This window comes from Triticum dicoccoides, chromosome 3B, assembly GCF_002162155.2.
Source record: "Triticum dicoccoides isolate Atlit2015 ecotype Zavitan chromosome 3B, WEW_v2.0, whole genome shotgun sequence".
Lineage (NCBI taxonomy): Eukaryota > Viridiplantae > Streptophyta > Magnoliopsida > Poales > Poaceae > Triticum > Triticum dicoccoides.
In genome coordinates, this window is record NC_041385.1 from 97,158,458 (window position 1) to 97,179,410 (window position 20,953).

The 20,953-nt window shown below is 46.6% G+C and overlaps 1 non-coding gene and 3 pseudogenes across 1 annotated transcript; all 4 read left to right on the forward strand.

Moving 5' to 3' along the window:
* Window positions 1-18,459: 18,459 nt before the first annotated feature.
* Window positions 18,460-18,534, forward strand: LOC119282934 (annotated as a pseudogene).
* Window positions 18,535-18,897: 363 nt separating this feature from the next.
* LOC119282938 lies at window positions 18,898-18,973 on the forward strand (annotated as a pseudogene).
* A 111-nt stretch (window positions 18,974-19,084) lies between these two features.
* LOC119282937 lies at window positions 19,085-19,160 on the forward strand (annotated as a pseudogene).
* Window positions 19,161-19,245: 85 nt separating this feature from the next.
* LOC119282892 lies at window positions 19,246-19,328 on the forward strand. The gene has a single exon (XR_005138923.1). It is a non-coding gene; the product is annotated as a small nucleolar RNA SNORD24 (small nucleolar RNA).
* Window positions 19,329-20,953: the final 1,625 nt, after the last annotated feature.

Below are 20,953 nucleotides of genomic sequence, written 5' to 3' on the forward strand. Positions count from 1 at the left end.
CACCATCTATAGGTCTCTCTCGCACACTATGTATGATACTCTAGCTCGTCCAAGATAGATATCTTGGGTGCACTCATCGTACGCACACAAATTCTGTGGCTCTTTGCCCGTAACTCTCTCACGCACCACTATGTTGTCTCGGAGCTCTTCCCCCCTCTCTCAAACTTTCCATCCACCTGGGTCACACATACACATGCATATCTCACTCGCACTTGATAGGCCCATCTAAAACTCTATCTCTCTCCCTTATTCTCTCTCCATCTCACACGCACACACACACAATCTCATGCCCAGCTAGCCAAGTATGATGGTCTCTCTCAATTGTAGGCACACGCAGTCCCCCCTATATGTATATGACTAGCTAATCTTAGTCTCCATCACAAACATGTGCATGGTCTATCTCGATTTCTCTCGGGGCATCTTTCTATCGCGCACGCACTCCCTTGATCTCCCACCCATATAGTCCCCTCACGATCTCCAGGGGATCTCTCTATCACAAACACACCCTCTCTCCCTCCCCATGCGTCCATGCCATCCATGTGTCCCTCTCGACCTTTTTTCCTTGTTGGCCAGACCTCTATTGGACATGTGCTACAGGGGTGTCTCTCTCCATTGCAAACAATCACACACTAGCTATCTTCGTGTATCTCCTCGCCTCGCTTTTCCATCTCGGAGATGCATGCGTGATATGTTCGCATAAGAAACGAAAAAACACTCTCTCTCTCTCTCTCTAATTTATCGTTTGTTGTCACTTTCTCTTTCACACACATACTCTTTTTGCACACTTACTCATTCTCCTTCACACGCACTTGATCTGTCTCGACCGAGGCACTCTCCTCGGTCCATAGCATATAGATTTACTGAAAAGTCAAACATCACAAAGTTTGACCATGTACGTGGAGAAAATGAATTACATCTAGTACGACAAACATATACCATTAGATTCACCATGAGATGTAGTTTTGTATGATGTATCTTTGGTATTGTAGATATAAATAACATTTGCGTAAACCTGATCAAAGTTTCCAAAGTTTGACTTCTAAAAAATTTACATGCACTGCATTATCGAGCGGATGGAATATCTCTTTCCCCCTCTCAGCTATCTGACGCATCACTCAGCCTTATCAGGGCTCCTCAATCTCTCTCAAACTTTATTGGTCAGTTTGGTTCGTGACCTGACCCTCATGCCTTGATGGCCGGTACTGCCTGGTGTGGACGTGAAATATAAAATGTTTCTGCCTGGCCAGGCTTGTGTGGTGCTGAAGCGTTTGGTTCATGCTTGGGCCAGGAAAAGCATCAACGTCCCATCAATCAATCCATGCATCAATGTAATGATAATATCCATCCATGTTGATGTTAGCCTCGTGGCCGCATGACCAGGCACGGCTAGGCGTTCGAAATCGGTCGCCTGGGCCAGGCTACTTGCAGTGTCTGGAGTTTAGCCAGGCTAATTAAAGTGCAAGCGAACACAGGCCATGCGTGCTTTCTTTTTCACATGTAGCAACCAAACAAGCATGCATGAAATCCAGCCACAACCCCAGGCCAGGTAAAATATGCTCAGGACGCAAGCCAAACTTGCCTTATATCTCCCTGGTTCACACATACACATGTCTCGCTCGCGCTATACATATAGACCCATCCAACACTCTCCGCCCTTGTTCTCTCTCCATGTGACACGCACCCCCCCTAAGTACCATAATCTCTCACTCCATCATAGGCTCTCTTTGGATCCATGGGTTAGAGTTAGTTTGGGTTAGTTTGGAGTCAACTAACCCAAAAAGATCCAAACAGGAGGGTTAGTTTGGGTTAGATGCATCTAACCCATCCAAAAAACTAACCCATCCAAGAGGTGCTTATTTGGGTTAGTTCTTCTCAGGACCACTAATAAACACTTTTTTCTCTTGCTCTCCCCGCAGCAGATCCCTCCCCACTTCCTCGAAGCTTCTCGTCCTCTCCCTCCCTCCATCCCTCTTGCACCGCCCGTGAAGGTGCCTCGCCGTATCCGCGCCCCATCTAACCCTGCCATCCAAACACCTCTTTACTTAGAGTTAGTTCAGGGTTAGAATCTAACTCTAACCTCTAACTGAGTTAGAGTATCCAAACAGGGCCATAGGCGCAAGCACTCCCCCCCCCCTCCTAAGTATGATTATATCTTACTAGCCATCAGGAACACACGTATTGTCTCCTTCCATCCATACGTCTATCTCAATATCTCTCGGGGCATCTTCTATCGCGCACACACCTTGTCACTCGATCTCCCACCCATATAATCCCATCACGATCTCCAGGGGATTTCTCTATGACAAACATACACTCTCTCCTCCCCATGTCTGCATTTTCTCCGTACATCTCTCTCGACCTCTCTCCCTTGTTTGTCAGACCCCTCTTGGCCACGTGCTAGGGATCTTGCTCTCTCGGTTCCAAACAACCACACACTATCTCCTCACCTTGCCTCCATTGTCGAAGATGCATGTGTGATATGTTTGCATAAGACACGCACGATTTTTCTCTACTTTCATCGTGTGCTGCCCGTATCTCTTTCACACACGCACACACACTTTTTTCACTCTCTCTCTCTCTCTCTCTCTAGTTAGGGACTCTGTCATGTCCATAAGCATATGGATGTTTTGAAAAGTCAAACCTCACAAAATTTGACCAGGTATATGTGGAGAAAAACATTTACATCTGGAATGATCATTAGATTCATCACAACATGTACTTACTTCATACTATCATTTATCTTTGGTATTGTAGATACAAGTAATTTCTTTATAAACTTGGTCAAAGTTTCAAAAGTTTGACTTAAAAAAATGTTGGAACTACATTATCGAACGGAGGGAGTAGCTCTTTCTCTCTCTCTGCTATATCTCACGGGCCTCCCCTCTCACTCGAACTCTCTATACCGACGAATTATACGCTCACTGTGTCAGCGTATAGTTTCGTATATTATTTAGTTGACCGGTCAACCAATCCACATGCTGCCTTGTCAGCTCATGTTCTGTATCTTCGTGTGCTGGCCCATGTGGCAGTGGGTGAAAATAAGAAAGGAGAGGCCCATCTGACATGCGGTGAAGTAAACAAAGTTGAAACCACTCGGGGTAGCACCCCGCACACTAGTAAATTGAGGGCGCATTGAGGACAAACTTCTTGCGCGCAAAGGACGCACTCGCGCACAATTCATGACTGCACGGCGGCATGCATAGAAGGACGCACTCGCGCACACCCAGCACACATGTACACCGGCGTCGCTGCCGGTTGAGATGGACGGCGAGGCAGCCAACAAGCGGAGGCGGCTCGAGCCAAAACCGCATCCGGCGAGCCTGGACTTCATCAGCAGCCTCCCCGACAACATGTTGCTCGTCATCATCGACCTCCTCCCCACCAAATCTGCTGTGTGGACCGCCCTGCTCTCCCGGCGGTGGCGCCCCCTCTGGCGCTGCATCCCCCTCAACCTCACCGTCGATAGCTGCCTCTGCGATGGGGATTGCAAATGCATGGCCGCAGTCTCCAAGATCCTTTCATCGCACCCTGGGCCAGCCAGACGCCTTGACATCTGCATGTTCAGTACCAACTGCAAGGTCCAATCCAAGTTCGACGAGTGGTTCTTATCCCCTGCCCTAGATCATCTCGAGGAGCTCAGCTTTGAAGTTGGACGATGTCGCTCTCTGCCGCCGTCCGCGCTCCGCCTCACGCCAACGCTGCGCCGCGCCAGCTTTATCTCCTGCTATCTTCCCCAGATTAATGTCGCGCCCGCCCTTCTTCTCCCTCAACTCAAGCAGCTCGACCTCTTCAACATTGTCATCTCGAAGAAGGCTATGGAGCACCTACTCCACAGCTGTACTGCGCTCGAGTACCTTCATCTTGAGCAGATCCACGGGTTCATTAGCCTCCACATTGCCTCGACAAATCTCTGATGGATTTATGTGTCTTGCTGGCCCCGCAACAAGACATCAATTGGGAAGAGATCACTCCAGCTGTTCCACGTTATGGTCATTGAGAATGCGCCTTTCCTTGAGAGATTGCTTGTATCGGATCTAGAAGGTCCAATAAAAATCAGGGTCATTGACGCGCCGAAATTGACAGCGTTGGTGTACTCGTCTGCCAAATTCTCCGAACTCTTTATTGGATCCGTAATCGTTCAGGTACAGCACTCATCTTCTTCTCCGTCTTCTCAAAATTCACATTTTTAAATTTCTTCTTGATGTATTTACGACCGTCTTCCAAAAAATGATTCCCACAAGCTTGACCTAGTCCATGCGCACAGTGAAGATCTTAGCACTAAAATCTATCGACCCCAATCTGGATCAAGTTGTTGGATTCCTTACATGCTTTCCGTGCACGGAGAAGCTACTCATCAAGGTGAAACTTCTTTCCTATAAGTAAACGGTAATCACAATGTAGCTCAATTTTTTCGTATTTTTCCCAAATTACGATGACAAGTGCAGTGTTCAAAACTGCATCTACGCACTGCACTGAAAGAAATGTTTTTAGTATTTTTTCTCACGTGATCACCAGCATCGTTTTTATGTTGTACTACTATAGTAGCCTAGGCTAGTCATAGTGGAAAGTAACTTAGACTACTCCAGTAACTCTATGGTTACCCAAAGAGCAAGTACTACCTCCGTCCTGGTTTACTCTTCAAATTTTGTAGTATCAAAATTTGACCATAGATTTAACTGACAAAATGTTAATGCGTGTCTCTAAGTACTATATCATTGGATTCGTATTTGAACATAATTTCAAATGGTGTAATTTTTAGTGACATGAATTGGCATTTTCTTAGGTAAATCTATGGTCAAAATTTTATACTAAATACGAGGTAGTATTCCCTCCGTCCCAAAATTCTTGTCTTACATTTGTTTATATACAGATGTATCTAACACTAAAATGTAACTAGATACATCCGTACTTAGACAAATTTAAGACAAGAATTTTGGGATGGAGGGAGTACAAAAGTGGGCTATGTAGGCCAAAACATGTGCCAAATTCACTTGTGAAGCATTTGGCATCAATGCCCCTCCATTGCTCACCTAGTGCCCCAATCTGGATCACCTACTTTGCTCCGGTGCCAAATTAACTCACGCAATGAAAAAACACTACATGGGAGAGAGAGAGGACTGAGGCAAAAAAACACTTGTTTGGGAGAGTGAGAGGCTGGTGTAGTTGGTTTGATTGATTTGTTTATACATGTGGGTCTGTGTGCACAGCGGTGCCAACTCTCTCAAATCGCGAGAGCGGTGCCAAAGTCTTTTGATTTGACATCGATGCATATTATGTGGCATACTTTTGCGAAATATGGCATTGGCCACATACACTACAAGAAATATGTCAACTTGTGACCTTCTGTCAGTGACCCTGGAAGAATTGGTCATAGATCTATGACCATTTCAGACCAATTGGTCAAAAGCTGTTCGGGGGGCTCCAAACCCTAAACCATTGCAACCATTTTGGTCAGAAAGGTCGTAATTTCCTTACACGAAATGGTCATAAAGCAAACAGCGCTAGTCCGCTGCCTTATTTCTAGTTGTTAACGACCAATATAGATGGTCATAGCCTTGTAAATTGTGGTGGGTTGCGATGACTAGGCGCCATCTCATCAGTTTTGCCTATGTGTCATGTCCATGTGGCAGTTTTTGCCCTAGGTTGTGAAGCAACCTATATTTCTGTCATTCCCAAAATTCCCAAACAAATCTCATAAATTCTTTGGGTCATATCTTCGTCAAATATGTAAAAACCTTCCTTTCCTAGTTCAAAAATAATTCAAAAATATTCATTTTCCTATTCTGTTCAGAACAACAGTTTGTGAAGGAAGTACCACTTTGGCATGTCCAAATAGTATCCATTTTCTACAGTGCTTTCCTATGCCCAAATAACCATCCTCCACCAAATGCCAGCTCAATCCATTCATTATTTTGAGCCGAGCTTCAACATTCGTATTTATGTCCAGTGTGGTGGTTTGCAAAGCAAGTACCACCTAGGCTCCTCCTTTTGGGCTGAAAATTTGTGAAGACGGTCTTCTTAGTAACTGGTCATCCTCAGCCAAAACTCACGGCCATTAGCCATGTACATTTCCCGTACCGCTAATCAAACACTTGGCCGCTTATTCATGTTTAAGCATCGATCGGTCTCCTCGTGAGAATCTTATGTTGTGATTTTATTCCTAGCACCTACCTGGGGAGTTCCCAAACCACTAGACATGCCTAGGCCGCCCAGAACACATGGCAATGCCACGGCCACGCGGTGACCACGCGGAGGGCATGCGAGCTTACGCGCTCTAGAGTTGGGGCCCTCGGCCACCGTCGAAACCTCGATGTCTCTCCATCAAACCATGTATTTCTGATTAAATAGGTACTTATGTAACTAGAAATTATTTTTGGAAAAAATAAATAGGAAACTATGAGGCAGCTGTAGTTCAAATTTGACCCGCTTCCAACTGAATCGGCGGAAATTTGTCTTTTTCACGAGAGGTGGATAAAAACTTTTTACACCCAACCATTTGGTCAATTGTGCATTAAATATGGACTAGTATTTTAGAAAAATGATTTGGTCCAATTTTGCAACAATTATTTGGGAGGTCCTTCACAAAAAAACCTCCTTTCGGGCACTCGAAAAATGAAAAATGGTTTTTTCGTCCAAAGAAAATGAAAACTTCCTTAGGCAACATTGTTTGGAATTCCAAGATGCACCCTTGTGCACAATATGAGATCATTTGAACAAACTATGCCATGAATGTGGCCATAAGATTGATCATTTGGCTTGAAAGCCATGAATCTTGAGAGATGATAGCTCATTTCTGAGAACACTTTTTTAAAATAATTGCCGTATTACAAGTTTGTTATTTTTCCTGGGAACTTGGCCACATATAATGACACAATGCGAAGGTTTCCCAATTTTTTGATTTTTTTTGAATTTTTTATGCCCATTTCAAAATGCGGCCAAAACGGCGGGAATGACCGTTCCTAGATAGTTGTTGAATCTTGGAATTTTTTTGGTGTTTCTCTGATTAAATAGATACTTATGTACCTAGAAATGATTTTTGGAAAAAATAAAGAGCAAACTATGAGGCAGCTGCAGTTCAAATTTGACCCGCTTCCAACTGAATCCGTGGAAATTTGTCTTTTTCACGAGAGGTGGATCAAAACTTTTTACACCCAACCATTTGGTCAATTGTGCATTAAATATGGACTAGTATTTTAGAAAAATGATTTCGTCCAATTTTGCAACAATTATTTGGGAGGTCCTTCACAAAAAAACCTCCTTTTGGGCACTCGAAAAATGGAAAATGGTTCTTTCGTCCAAAGAAAAAGAAAACTTCCTTAGGCAACATTGTTTGCCATTCCAATATGCACCCTTGTGCACAATATGAGATCATTTGAACAAACTATGCCATGAATGTGGCCATAAGATTGATCATTCGGCTTGAAAGCCATTGATCTCCACACGTGATAGCTCGTTTCTGATAACACTTTTTAAAAATAATTGCTGTATTACAAGTTTATTATTTTTCCTGGGAACTTGGCCACATATAATGACACAATGTGAAGGTTTCCCAATTTTTTGATTTTTTTTGAATTTTTTATGCCCGTTTCAAAATGCGGTCAAAACGGCGGGAATGACCGTTCCTAGCTAGTGGTTGAATCTAGGATTTTTTTGGTGTTTCTCTGATTAAATAGATACTTATGTACCTAGAAATGATTTTTGGAAAAAATAAAGAGCAAACTACGAGGTAGCTACAGTTCAAATTTGACCCGCTTCCAGCTGAATCGGCGGCAATTTGTCTTTTTCACCAGAGGTGGATAAAAACTTTTTACACCCAACCATTTGGTCAATTGTGCATTAAATATGGACTAGTATTTTAGAAAAATGATTTGGTCCAATTTTGCAACAATTATTTGGGAGGTCCTTCACAAAAAAACCTCCTTTTGGGCACTCGACAAATGGAAAATGGTTCTTTCGTGCAAAGAAAATGAAAACTTCCTTAGGCAACATTGTTTGGAATTCCAAGATGCACCCTTGTGCACAATAAGAGATCATTTGAACAAACTATGCCATGAATGTGGCCATAAGATTGATCATTTGGCTTGAAAGCCATGAATCTTCACGCATGATAGCTCATTTCTGAGAACACTTTTTTAAAATAATTACCGTATTACAAGTTTATTATTTTTCCTGGAAACTTGGACACATATAATGATACAATGCGAAGGTTTTCCAATTTTTTGATTTTTTTTGAATTTTTTATGCCCGTTTCAAAATGCGGTCAAAACGGCGGGCTTGAAAAATGGAAAATGATTTTTTGTGCAAAGAATATAAAAAATCCCTTTGTCGATACTGTTTACTATTACAAGATGTAAACTTTTGCAGAGTATAAAGAACTCATTTTGAACAAATATAAAGAATATAAATAATATCATTTGAACAAATATTTGGTAGGTATTTTACAAAAAAGAACTCATTTTGAGCACTAAAAATGGAAAATGATTTTTGTGACCTATTTAAAAGGTCATAAAGTCTTAAAATTGTTTGTTGCGTTCTGATTGGTCTATAGGCATATCACGCGGATCATGCATCCGACACCGTTGGATGCTCCGGGATCCAACGGCGGACCTCATCCCCTCACCCTCTCACCCACGTAGCCCTCTCACCCCCCTCACCCACGCAGCCCCCACTCCCCACCGTTCCAACCCTAGCCCCCACGCCCCCACTCTCCCGCACCCGCACCCGCTCGCCAAACCCTAGCCGCCACGCTGGAATTCGAGCCACAGCCACAGCCACGCGCGCCGCACTGTGATCTTCGACGGACTCGAGCCACAGCCACGCGCGCCGCACTGTGACGATGGGCACGATCTAGCTCTGCCGCCGGACAGTGCCTTGGTGGCCGCACTCGGATCCGCTTCGGTCATTATCCCGGAGCCGATCGCCTATATCGAGGGCCGGTGGGTAGACGCCGCCCTGGGGGCTTCAACATCCACGGCGATGGAGCCGAATACTGATCCTGTCCCCTGCGAAGCTCGCGATTCCGAGGTGCCGGACCCCTTGCCGGACACTGAGCCTCCCGCGCCCCTACCGATCGATCCGGATTGGGCGCCGGTTATGGAATTCACCGCCGCGGACATCTTTCAATACTCGCCTTTGGGCGATATCCTGAATTCACTAAAACATCTCTCGTTATCAAGAGAGACCTGGCCGGACTACGGCCAGGATGGTTGGGGTTCGGACGACGAAGAAATTCAGATCCCACCCACCACCCACTTTGTAGCCACTGTTGACGATCTAACCGACATGCTAGATTGCGACTCCGAAGACATCGACGGAATAGACGACGATGCCGGAGACGAACAAAAAACAGAGCTTATACAGCACAACAGGACCACCTTGTCGCATGACATATATATGGTGGATACCCCAAAGGGGAGCGATAACAAGGACCAACGGGCCACGGCAGAAGATAACCCCGCCGATAAACGACCAAAGCAACGGTGCAAACGCCGTGCTAAGTCCCGCCTCGACGACAACAACGCTCCCAACGAGCCCGCTATACGGCAGGGCTCACAATCGGACTACGAACATGCACAAAAGCAACCGTCCGAACACGACGAGTCAGATAGTCAATCAAAGCCCGGCGAAGACAATAGTCCGGACGACCACATGTCGGACACATCGCCGGAGAATGAGAACCTCCGGAAAAGACTCGGCAGCACTGCAAGAAGCCTGAAGAAGGAAAAACGGAAGATCAAAACAGCGGAAGACACACTCAGAATGAGATGGGGCAAAGTGCTCAACACCGGAATTCGACGAGGAGGCCATAGAACCCCCACCGTCCAAAAATAAAAGAGCTGCCTGGTTGGATAGACGGCCAGACGTCAGGCCAAATTCTGAAAGCAGCGCCACACACAACTCCACCAATGAACTCGGAAGGATAGATGGCCCAGCCAGGTCCATTTATGGGCCAAAGGAGAAGGCCCCAAGAAGCAAGGCAACACGCCAAGTGTCCGATGATAACGGCACACACAAATACAGGGGCGCCGCGCACCCGCTATGTTTCACCGATGAGGTGCTGGACCATGAATTCCCAGCAGGATTCAAACCCATCAACATAGAGGCCTACGATGGAACAACAGACCCCGGAGTCTAGATAGAAGATTATATACTACATATACATATGGCCAGAGGAGACGATCTCCACGCCATAAAATATTTACCACTCAAGCTCAAAGGGCCAGCCCGTCATTGGCTTAAAAGCCTCTCAGAAAATACTGTTGGAAGTTGGGAAGAGCTCGAGGACGCGTTTAGAGCAAATTTTTAAGGGACTTATGTCCGGCCTCCGGATGCAGATGACCTAAGTCATATAACTCAACAGCCCGGAGAGTCAGCACGGAAATTCTGGAACAGGTTCCTTACCAAAAAGAACCAAATAGTCGACTGTCCGGACGCCGAAGCCTTAGCAGCTTTCAAGCACAATGTCCGAGACGAATGGCTCGCCAGGCACCTTGGTCAAGAAAAGCCGAGGACAATGTCCGCACTGACAAGCCTCATGACCCGCTTCTGTGCGGGCGAGGATAGCTGGCTAGCAAGATGCAGCACCAGCAACCCTAGTACATCAGAGATAAGAGATGGAAACGGAAAATCACGGCGCAGAAAAGAGCAGCGCCGGAATAAAGAGAAAAGCCCAAAGAGCACGGCAGTCAACGCCGGATTTAAAAGCTCGCGGACCAATAATAAAACGCAGCCTCTAAAGGATGACAGTGACGAATTGTCCAGCTTAAAGAATATTTTGGGTCGGATATGTCAAATCCACAGTACCCCTGGAAGGCCTGCAAATCACACCCACAGGGATTGTTGGGTTTTCAAACAGTCCAACCGACTAAATGCCGAACACAAGGGGCTCGACGCGTCAAGCGAAGAGGATAAACCCCAACAGCAGAGCACCGGAAAACAAAAGGCTTTCCCACAAGGGGTTAAAGCAGTAAACTCACTTCATGTGATAAAATGAAAAAATAGTGCGGCACTTTCTAAAAAGAGCTTCGCACGGCCCGACACAGCGGACAATAGAGGTTGGACATCAAAACCAATCACTTTCGACCACCTGGACTATTCCAGAAGCGTTCGAAACGCGGGACGGACTCCCCTGATAATGAATCCCATAATAGACGGATTACAATTCACCAGCGTCCTAATGGACGGAGGCAGTGACTTAAACCTGCTATATTCAAACACAATCCGTAGAATGGGGATAGACCAAAATTCGACACAGCCGCACTTCCTTCAAAGGAGTGAAGCCAGGCCCTTACGCCAAGTGCACAGGCTCGATACTACTAGAAGTCGTGTTCGGATCGCCGAACAATTTTCGACGTGAAAAATTAATTTTTCACGTTGTCCCATTTGAAAGTGAATATCAAGCACTCTTGGGACGAAAGGCTTTTGTCCGCTTCAACACCATACCACATTACGCGTCTCTTACACTCAAGATGCCCGGTCCACATGGCACCATTTTAGTGCGAAGGTCACTTAAGGACCCTGGACTCGGATAGACGAATCCGGACTCAGCAGGCTAGGGGCTTCCAAGCCGCATACCCTTTCACAGGGGGCTGCGCGCACAAATCACCGTTGTTTCATATAAACCTTGCTTTAATTATTTATATTTCTTCTTTTGCATATTTTTCGCACGAACTGTTTCTAAAACTAAAATGTTCCTCTCTTTCTACAGATGAACAACGTGCGTACCCGTCCAGGATAACGGCGCAACGGAGACACAGGCGCAGACGTGCAGTAGGGACCCGTTGCAAGGATTCTTTTCAGATTAAGACCCTGCGTAGACCTTTTTATCACTGTCTCTTGTTGTTACTCTCCCTTGGCTTCTTCCTACAGCCAAAGTGGAGCCTGACGCTTTGGCATCGGCCGCGTCAGAAGACCATGCCCGTACCTGGACACTAGGGGCTTAGGGCATAATTCTGCCCATTATTATAAAGTCCGAACACCTTCGGGAGTGTTCGGCGTCTCAAGTTAGGCATTATATGCATCAGCTCCGAATCATGTCTTTGGTCAAATGTTGGGTTTGCCCGGCTCCTGTGTTTTGCTTCCTTACGTTCCGTATCACCCGGCTAACGCGGCACCAGGAGAACTACTGCGATTGTGCCCTAGTTCGGCTGGGCGAGCACCTCAGTAGAGAAAGCCGAAAACTGACTGTCATGATATAGCGAGAGTCTGGTCAGCCACTCGATTGACTATCGGAATGTTTAGAATTCCCCGCTTTGACGAAGGACCGTTTCCCGTTCAGGCACATACGCACCCCGAATCCGGAGATGTGCGGTGCCACCAGGGGCTATATCGTAGCCCCACCCTCGAGCTCCATTGGCTAAGTGAAAGAGATAAAGCATTATAGTCCGGATTGCCTCGTTCGCTACGCTACCACCTCCTTATAACAGGACCGAGACGTCGGATTAAGTGTGAAAACGCGCTATTTTGCGAACACCCCAGCACCTTGTGCGAGGGGGCTGAAGCCGAAGACTGCATCTTTCAGGTTATACACAAGTATACGTAAACGGCCGCACAGGAGCAGTTTTACTACTTGGACGCACAAGTATAAAAAGCAGTTATACCATAATCATTGATTTACAAGCTAATGCGTTCATTTGAACGTTACATTCTTTGAGCACTGCGGCTCTATTTTACGAGCACCGCGCATGACTACCCCGAAATAGTTCTCGGCAGGGAGCCGGTTTTCATCTGAACTCTGGGCAGCAACAGCGGTGGCGTCCATCTCCGGATAATGCGCCTTCACACGGGCCAAAGCCATCCGCGCGCCCTCCATGCAGGCCGACCGCTTCATCTCCTTTATATGCGGCACCGCCCCAAGGAATTGTTGTAGTAAGCCAAAGTAGCTCGTCGCCTTGGACCTCTCTGGCCAGACATGGGCCACGATGTCAGTCATGGCTAGTCCGGACAACCTATTCAGTTCGGCCCATTCGGCCAACCGGTCCGTCAGCGGAAGTGGGCGATCCGGACTGTGGAATTGAGACCAATATAACTCTTCCGTCTCGTGATCCCCCTGGCTCCGGAAGTGCTTAACGGCATCAGCCGCACTCGCAGCCAAGTCCATATACGGATCCTCCGAACTCCACAGCATACTTTGAATCCATAAACCGACGACGCATCAGAAAAGGCTTGCCAGCCGTGATTTCTCCGGCCTGGCGCAGCTCCTCCTTCATAGCCCGCATTGCAGAGCGAGCATCCTTGGCTTCGGCGGTGGCCTTATTCAGGTATTCCTGCTCCGATAAGCGCTCCCTCTCAAGAGCCTCATTGCGGTCGGTAGCATCCTTTAATTTCCTGGCCAATTCAACCACCTCTGCCCTGCTTAGGAAGTGCGCAGCCTTTTCGGCTTTCAACTCCTCGGCTGCCTTCGAGGCAGCTGCGTCACTCCTTCGGGCTTGCTCCTTAGCTAGAGCAAGTTCGGCCCGAAGACTCTCCACCGCAGCAGCACCATCTGTATACACAGCATATAATTTATCAGAGGTGGGCTTCGACCCCCATTAAATAAAGCAACTGCGGAGAATTTATTTACCTTGCGACTCGTCAAGTCGCCGGTTGACAAGTGCAATGTCAGCATCTGCAACGTCAAGTTGTCGACTTAATTCGGCAAACTCATCAGTCCGGCTGGCCCCCGGACTATCTGCCACCTGCACAAGGACGGCGGTATTCATTAATTGAGATTTTGAGATTTCGATCCTTGGCACGCTGTCTTTTCCGACAACCTACCAAGTCTCAGGGGCTACTATCTATACAGGGCGCATTTTTTATATGCAAAACTGTTAAAAGACAAAGGGGTGCGCTATTTTCGCATACCTCAAATCCCGCCAGCAAGCTCAGGGCGGCATTATGCAATCCGCTTTCAGCGGACGAAATCCTTCCAATCACCATACGCATTAACGCGCGGTGATCTTCTGAAATGGACGCCCTCTCAAGCAGACTCTTCAGTCCTCCCGGCTGGACACTGGCAGGCGCCGAACTCTCTGGCCCCTCCGGACTCGGGGATACCCTCCGTGATGACACTTCGGGCTCGCCTGCTTCATTTGGCGGCGCTGCGGATGGAGGCGTATCGCTCTCCATCATCTCCGGAAGAAGGTCCCCCGAAGATGAACTCATCTGAGAAGGCTGCAGATCCGAACTGAAATATAAATATTTCGGTTACCCACAGAAGCACAAATGAAGGTACTCCCTTACTACTTAATTTCCTCTTTCATACTCACGGCTCGTTGGAGGGCTGGTCCTTCGGCGATGATTGCGCGTCCGGACTCTTTCCGGATGCTGGACCCCCCGGTGAGGATTTCTTCACACGCTTAGGGGCTTCGGCCTCCGGATCTTTGGAGGCGGTCCTCTTCTCCCGCTGAAGGGAGGGGTTCTTGTCTCCCTCCTCTTCAGTCGCCCCTTTGGGCAAAGTATTAGCTCCTTTATTTCCCCCATCGCCCCCTTCTGCGGGCGCAACCTCCAACATTCTGACCAGCATGGGCTCCAGTGCGGTCTCTGGGAGGGGGGCCGAACACCTTATCAGCCTGGATCGCGCCACCCATTCCTGTAAAGAACAAAGGGTTAGGAGACGAACTTTTGAAAGGCATATAAATAGAATGTCCGAACTCTGAGCTATCTACCTGAGTATCCGGGCGATCGCGGCTTAGGCCTGCGTCCTCGGCCGAATCCGGACACGCCACCTGCGGTCCGAAGAACAGCTTGTACATCTCCATGGGTGTCGCACCCATAAAATCCTGGAGAATACGAGGTCCCTCCGGATTGAACTCCCATAGACGGAGAGGACGGCGTTTGCAGGGCAGGAGGTGCCTGATTAGCATGACCTGCATAACCTTGACCAGGTCGATCTCCCTTGCTAGGAGGTCTCGAATCCGGCCCTGCAGTGAGGGCGCGTCCTTGGACGGCCCCCAATTGAGCCCTTGGTTGACCCACGACATCAGTTGGCGTGGAGGTCCCGGGCGGAAGGAGGGCGGCAGCTTTTGCTTGCTGCCCCTTGGAGCGGTGATATAGAACCACTCCTGCTGCCACAATCCAAGTTCCTCTTGGAAGGAACCCTCGAGCCACAGGGCATCGACCTTCTTGCTTATGGTCGCCCCACCGCACTCCGCTTGACGCCCCCCAATCATCTTCGGTTCCACCTTGAAGGTCTTCAGCCATAGGCCGAAGTGGGGGATGATGCGGAGGAAGGCTTCGCAGACGATGATGAATGCGGAGATATGGAGGATAGACTCCGGAGCCAAGTCGTGAAAGCCTAGCCCGTAGTAGAACAGGAGCCCTCTCACGAAGGGATCCGTCGGGAAGCCTAAACCCCGGCGGAGGTGGGATACGAAAACGACGTATTCTCCGGGCTTGGGGGCTGGCACAGCCTGCCCTTGGACAGGCAACCTGTGCGAAACCTCGTAGGCTAGGTACTTGGCCTCACGCAACTTCAATATGTCCTCCTCCGTGACGGAGGAGGGCATCCACCGGCCCTGGAGGTCGGAGCCGGACATGGTTGAGGATCCGAAGTGCTTGAATCTGATGCTCTGGGTGTTGGAACTGGGAGCGGAGGAAAGATTCGATGCGAGATTAAAGAACAAGGACAGGCCTTGGTCACCTTATAAAGGGGAAGAAATACCAAGGGCCGTCTCCGTGACCATTTGAGATTCCCCTTTGATAGAGGAGGCGTGGCGACGGGAACGGTTGGGTTACCCACGCACGTATTGATGAGGATCCCGGAATAAGGGGAACACGATCTCTACTTCGACAAGACGTGCCAAGGAAACCGCTTCGCTAAACATGCTGAAGTGGAATAGTAAAAAACAATTCAAACAAGGACTTGGCTGCGATGTGATGTCACGCCGCATAATACGTCAGCAGATTGAGCTAAGTGTATATTTTATTCTCTCTACAGTGGAATGTGGAATTTATTTTGTAGAGCCGGACACTATCCTGGTGTTCATTATCTTCTCCGAATTATTCAAAGGAGGAACCCGCCTTGCGATGCCGAACATTATGCACGCCGGACTTATCGTCATTGAAGACTGGTTCAGGGGCTACTGAGGGAGTCCTGGACTAGGGGGTGTTCGGACAGCAGGACTATCAATATCCGCCGGACTCCAAGACTACGAAGATACAAGATTGAAGACTCCGGCTCGTGTCCGGAAGGTACTTTCCTTGGCATGGAAGGCAAGCTTGGCAATACGGATATGTAGATCTCCTACCATTGTAACCGACTCTGTGTAACCCTAGCCTCTCCGGTGTCTATATAAACCGGAGGGCCTTAGTCCGTAGGACGAACATACATCTCAACAATCATACCATAGGCTAGCTTCTAGGGTCTAGCCTCTTTGATCTCGTGGTAGATCTACTCTTGTACTACCCATATCATCAATATTAATCAAGCAGGACGTAGGGTTTTACCTCCATCGAGAGGGCCTGAACCTGGGTAAAAACATTGTGTCCCTCGTCTCTTGTTACCATCCGCCTAGATGCACAGTTCGGGACCCCCTACCCGAGATCCGCCGGTTTTGACACCGATAGCGGCCCTCTGATCCGCGGACGCCGAGGCCGTGCGCCGCCTCCTGGCCGGCGCCGAGGAGTCCGCGCTCTATGTCCCGGCGGACGCCGAGGACGTGCGCCTCCTCATCCCGCTCTACGACCTCGAGGCCGCCAAGCTCCGCTCCCGCCTCGACCTCGATGCCTTCCACGTCGCCGCCAAGCAAGGGCACACCGGTGAGCCCCTCTTCTCGCTCGATTAGTAGCTTCCGCTGGGTTTTTTAGAACGAGCCAAGTCCAGTATGTTGCAGCAAGTTTAACCGATTCTCGTTGGGCTCAATTGCAGGGTTTGATGCTCCGAGGAACAGCATGGAGTTCGCCATGGAGGCTCCCCACAGCAACGGCGTCTTCCAAGAGGACGTCCCGGTGAGTAGTACAATCCCCTTCCCTGTTCTTTCTCTCTATCTGTCAGACTAATTCACTGCATCATTTTCTTCCCTGGCCCCTGTATGCATGCGTCTGGTAAATTATTTTGTTTCCAGAAAAAGGACCTGGAATTCCTTTTTTCTCCTTTCATTCCAGTCACATACTACTGTCCAATTTGACAGATGATATGCATTGTCCATCCGTCCTTGGCAGCTCTGCTGCTAGGTGTACTTGTACCTGACTGTTGTTGCCCAAGAAGACAGCACGAAACACCTATTAATAATGTTGTCAAACAAACAGTAGACCACCATCTACTACTGCTGGGCACAATCACGTTGCCCCTTAATTACCTAGCCATTCTCTGCATCATTGCTTACCAACTTTGCCTACCAATAAGTAGGAGGCCATGTTGAGTTGCTGGCATTGTTCTTCAAACTAGATTAGCACTGCTGCTTTCCTCTGCCCCTCTTCTCCCTCGACGGTGTTCTCATCCGCCACAGCAGCTTACTAACACGGTCATTGGTTCTGTCTTTGTTTTGTTGGCAGCAGGGGAAGAAGGAGGAGGAGGAGTTCAGCATGGGGCCCCTCTCCATTCTCATGCTCAGCGTCGGCGTCTTCCCCGACGGTGACTATGGCGGGACCCTCGAGATCGTCGTCTTCCTGACCGGGACCCTTGGTTAGTGACAGCATTTGTTTTCCATGACATTTAGACTTTGCTATAGTTTACTGAAACTGTTGTGGTCTGAAGAACAGTTTACTGAAATTGTTCCAAGTCTGAAAAACAGTTGTCTGAATCTGTTGAAATCTGAAACTGTTAGTGTGGGGTGTCTGAAACTGTTCTAATCTTGTAGATAACCTATGAACAAATTTACTTGTGTTGAATAACCTGTGAACAAATTTAGGACTTTGGAGTTGTCTAAAACTGCTGTAGTCTTGTAGAAAAGTAAAAGTAGTTGGATGGAAATAGATTTCTTAGTCTGTGTAATAGATGGTCTAAAGCTAGTTGCAGATTTCTTTCCTTGATTCAGATAATTCAGTAAGTCCATTTCATAACATTTGCTGGTAGTAGAAATTATGGAAGCTAAAAAGCCAAATCAAGTTCAGTCATCTCATTTCACCTTTGCAAAGAAGATACTAATTTTCTAAACTGTGAATTTGATGTTAACGTCTTATATGTGCATCTTATATGTCCATTTCATAACATGGTGCGTCTTATATGTGTGTTTGATGTTAACATCGCTTGTGGTTTTGCAGGGTTCTGAGGCTGCAGCCTGGGCACCATCAGGGTATGCTGTTTCCCTGTCCTGTTTCTTCAGTGCTCAATAGTTGCTTGTGCGACTGCTACTAGTCTTTTATGTAATGCTAAACTAAAATGGGTCTAGTTATACTAATCATTCCATGAAACTTCAGTCTGATTTGCTGGTACTCTAATAGAATCATTGTTTGCTCATGCTCAGAATCATTGTTTGCTCATGCTCAGAATCATTGTTTACATATGTTACTTGTGATGTTCTGCTGACTGAGATGTGCATGATCTAGGTGATGAAGAAAATCGTTCGGATTCCCATTGATTTTCATGATTATTACAACCAGATACTTCTGACGGATCATGCCAACTCTTGGACTACATATGTACTCCCTCCGTAAACTAATATAAGAGTGTTTAGAATACTAAACTAGTGATCTAAACACTCTTATATTAGTTTACAGAGGGAGTACTCCTTTATTATTGAGCAAATACTTTCCTTTGATTTTTTGCAAACCTCTTAGCAGTAATATTTGTATCCTCTTTTTTGTGTTCTGCTGGCTGATGAGATGTGCATTACCTGGGTGATGAAGAAAATCGACAGGTCACGCCATCTCCTGAAGTACATTTGCACATTTTTACTGCTTTAGACTGACTATACATGCATTCCTTCATTGGTTATGAAACCTATTGCTCATTGTGTTCTGTTGGGTTGAACTGCATGATTCCGGGTGATGAAGAAAATTGTTCGGATTCCCACTGATATTTCATGATTAGTGTAACCAGCTACTTCTGATGGATGATGGCATCTCCTATATTACATTCGCACCGCTTTATGACTGGCTGTACATGCACTCCATGTGTTGGTCGCAACCTTGTTGCTCTTTGTGTTATATTGGGTCTTTTGCATGCTTCTGCGTGATGAAGAAAATTGTTCGGATTCCCACTGATACTTCATGATTATCACAACCAGCTACTTCTGACAGACCATGACATTTTGTGTTCTTTAAGAGATTTTGCTCTGTTTTGGGTTTTAATTCATTCAATAGTTTGCTGGTGTTTATTTTCCTTTGAGCCTGTGATGTTATCAAAATATTTGCTACTCTTAATGGGTTTATCCCACTTGATGATCTTAACCACCAAGATCTCTGAGGCTCTTAGTTCTAGTCTAATGTTATCAGTACAGTACATCCGCTGTTGCCAGATTTTCCATGGACTCTGTTTATTTACTCTGCTAGTGGTTCCAGCATAGCTCTAGAGTACATCTATTCACTCAGATTTATACATTGTTAAAATGGAGGCTTGGGAAGAACTATTTTCTTTGTAGTAATAAGGCAGGAGTTGTTTGTTGCTTCAGTAGGGTGTCATACATTATAATCATCAGCTCATGTCGTCTGGGATCAAACATAGCTTTGAATTTACAAGAGTAAAGATTTATGTGAGAAGTACAAACCATGTTCACTTAGATTTCCTGCTAGTTGCATATCTGCACTTCATTGTACATACGTCGTGTTGGATCTCAGTCCAAAATCCAGATCCATAGCTTGTACTGCAACTAATGTGTCATGCGTTTTGTGGCAGCAACAGCAGCTAGCACGAGCAATTCTCTTGCTGGTTTGCATTGAAGATATTGTATTCTGTTGCTATATCATTGTTTCATAAAACCACAGCATGATGCTCACATGAGATATCCACATGTTTCTGTGTTGTTTTGCTACAAGCTGTGTGTTGATTTAGTAACATGAGTTTCCTTGTCCTGGTCCTATACTGCATTTTGACTCCTATGTTTCTGTGCGCGTGTGTTTAATTGATGTTGTTTCAACTTTGAACTGCTTCTGCATATACTGCAATTGAGATTTAAATTTGTGGTTGTTCCTCTTTTACAGATGCTCAAGTGTGAAGCCGTGAAGTGTGAAGCTGTGAAGTATGAAGCAAGTGTGAAGCCGTGAAGTGTGAAGCCGTCAAGTTCTACTTAGTGAAGAGTAGCATATTGTAGCATATATGTGTTGTAAAGATTGTAATAGATTTATTTAGTGGTATATTTGATGAATCTTTTTGATTATGTATGTGATCTGAAAACTTGTGAAATGGAAACTTGACCAATGGGTCCACTTATGAAAATAATCTGTCAATTTTGTACATTTCTGACATGTGGGACCAATTTGAGAGATGATCATGACAAGTGGGACCCATCTGACTAGTGGGACCAGCTTGAATATATAATGGCTGAAAATAGAAAAGCAATAAATAATAAAAGGCCATGGGCCAACAATAAAAAAGGCTACAATGTTGGGCTTGGCCCATGAAGCCGACCAGAATTAACAAGGAAAAAATAATAAAAGGCTGAATTAATGGGCTCGGCCCATGTAAAACGCTGAATTGGACCGGGCTGAATCTTGTGCCACATCAGCTTGCCACCTTGGATGCCTACATGGCCTGGGGAGGTTGCTAGTGACCAAAACGCCATAGTGGACATATTTTGGTCATAAACGTCTTCGACCATTCCAGAAGAAAGGTCGCTATAGTCAGTTTATGACGGCTAGCTTTTGACCTTCTGTTTTTGGTCACAAAAAGGTCGCAAATGGAAATTTGTGACCTTTCAGTGACCAATAGTGGTGGTCACAAGTTGACATATTTCTTGTAGTGATAGTGAAGGCAACAAATGCCCAAGCTCTTCACGTGCTCCTAGTTAAATGAGAGGAAACCCTATCCTAGTTAAATGACCAACAAGGTTTTTGTGTCGGATGCGTGCGATAGAATTGAAGATTGTCGGCGAGAGAG